Here is a 2627-nt window from a genome sequence, read left to right as displayed (position 1 = left end):
CCATCTTTTGTCTATTGTGGAATAATGCTGCAATGAACACGGAGGGGTGTCAGACATCCCTTTGACATACTGATTTCAATTCTTGTGGATATATACCCAGAAATGGGGTTGCTGGGTCATATGGTAATTTTGCTTTTAGTTTTTTGAGGAACTTCCATACTGCCTTCCAAAGTCGCTATACTAATTTACATTCCCACTAAAAGTATACAAGTGTTTCTTGTTGTTACCCATGCCAGAATAGAGTGGCACAATCATGGCTCATGGCAGCCATGATCTTCTGGGCTCAAGTGATCCTTCTACCTCATCCTCCCATGTAGCTAGTACTATGGGTGCATGCCACCACACCTGGCTAATTTTTTTATTTTTGTAGAAATGAAGTCTCACTGTGTGGCCTAGGCTGGTCTTGAACTACTAGGCTCAAGCAATCCTTCCTCCTCAGCCTCTCACAGTGCTACGCCTGGCTGTTTATTGGTATGTTTTAAATGCTCATGAGGTGCTGCTAACGTGCAGCTAGGCTCAGTACCACTAATCTAACTGGTTTACCTTGTAATAGTACAGGGTGATTATTTGGTAAGGCCTTACTGCTATTTGCTTTGGCATAACTGTCAATAAGAGAGGTCAATTCAGAAACCAAACATTTTTGGATTTAGATGACTAACCTGCCAAATGTCCTCAAATCGTATTAATAGATCTGAGGAATCCTGAAGCAGACAGATTAAAACATAACTCTTCTCCAAGAATTATCAGTTTTTTAAAAATGGACATTGGCTATAATTTACTTCTTAAGAAAGTTGGGATATATAAATTGGTTGAGACAACATTCGTTCCATTCTTTAAAGATTTATGCGAATCCCACTGAGTTATTATAGGTTTGACTTGCAACTCCTCTCCCTTGGCTTTAGACCCGCATATCCAATTGTTTTCTAGGTCACCACATGATCATACATCCTCTATGGGCATCGCAAATACAACATGTCCGAATGTGTTGGGCAACTCGCCCCAAGCTGTTTGCCCCTCACTTTCTGTATCCCAGGTTGGTGCCCCCACTGTCCACTCTGCCTGTCACCTGAGCTTGACTTCTCTCACTCCCAGTCCCACCAGGTACCAAGTCTTTTTTCTTTTTTTTGTGAGTTGGAGTCTCACTCTGTCACCCAGGCTGGAGTGCAGTGTCATGCTCACAGCCACCGCAGCCTCAACCTGTTGGGCTCAGGGGATTCTTCCTCCTCAGTCTTCCAAGTAGCTGGAACCACAGGTGTGTGCCACCACACCCTGCTAATTTTTTGACTTATTGTAGAGACAAGGTCTCGCCAAGTTGCCCAGACTGGTCTTGAACCTCTGGGCTCAGGCAATGCTCTTGCCTTCATCTCCCAAGGTGCTGGGAAGACAGGTGTGAGCCGCCGCACCTGGCCAAAACAGTAAGTCTTAAAAGGAGAAACCAAGTCAAGCTCCTCTTAATTCCAGAATCTGTTACTAAGCCCACAAACACTTAAGGGTCCCCCTGAACTTTGCCTGGGGTCACCCATATGTGCCATCTTGCTTTCACTTCTGGGTGTCACATTTTACCAAGCCCAGTCCCCAATCCAAACACAGCCTGGCCCAATTAGACAGAGCAGTGATCCCTGTGACCCCAGCCCTGGTGGACAGTCTCTTAAAGAGCAGTCAGGATCACCAGCTATGACTGACACGAAGGGATACACACAGGGGGACACAGAGTGCAGGGATGACCCCTTGCAGGTATAAAGGTGGAGGGTCACTGGGTTAACTCACATCTAGATGCGAAGGGCGTTAGCTCTAAAAACTGAAAAAGTCCATTGTGAGCAGAGCTTTGAAAGTAAGATGCGACGCGAGTTGGTGAGAGAGGAAAGGGGCCTTTGGACAGAGGAAAGTTCAGTGTTGACTCAGATTTACCCAGAGGCAATGAGGAATCCCTGCAGGGTTCTAGACAGCCAATCACCACCCTGTTTTTTGTTGTTGTTGTTGTTCTGTTTTGGTTTTGGTTTTTGAGTCGGAGTCTTACTCTGTCGCCCAGACTGGAGTGCAGTGGCATGCTCACGGCCACTGCAGCCTTGACCTGCTGGGCTTAGGTGATCCTCCTGCCTCAGACTCCCTAATAGCTAGAACCACAGGCATGCACCACCATGCCCAGCTAATTTTTTGATTTATTGTTTGACTAGGTCTCCCCAAGTTGCTCAGGCTGGTCTCGAACCCCTGAACTCAGGCAATCCTCTTGCCTTGGTCTCCCAAAATGCTGGGATGACAGGCGTGAGTCTCCGCACCTGGCCTGGTTTCAAAGACTTGAGGACACTGTCCCTAAACATTTCTTGTCAACTCTCTCTTCTCTATCCCATGCCCACTGCTGAAATGAACGCCTCCTTGGTCTCTGGCCCTCTCCTGCTGCAGCCTCTATCTCCTCAAGCCCCTTGCTCCAGTTTGGCCCAATTCATTCTCACCCTCTCCAAGCATCCAGAATGACTTATCTAAACTTCAGAGTTGGAGCCGGGCTCGGTGGCTCAGCCTGTAATCCCGCGCCCTTGGGAGGCTGAGGTAAGTGGATCACCTGAACCCGCGGGTTCGAGACCCGCCTGGGCAGCGAGATCTCATCTCTACAATAAATCAAAAAATCAGGA

The sequence above is a fragment of the Carlito syrichta genome, unplaced genomic scaffold (genome assembly GCF_000164805.1).
Source record: "Carlito syrichta isolate Samal-C Ts95f unplaced genomic scaffold, Tarsius_syrichta-2.0.1 Scaffold311780, whole genome shotgun sequence".
Classification (NCBI taxonomy): domain Eukaryota; kingdom Metazoa; phylum Chordata; class Mammalia; order Primates; family Tarsiidae; genus Carlito; species Carlito syrichta.
Note: the sequence above shows the minus strand (reverse complement) of the source record.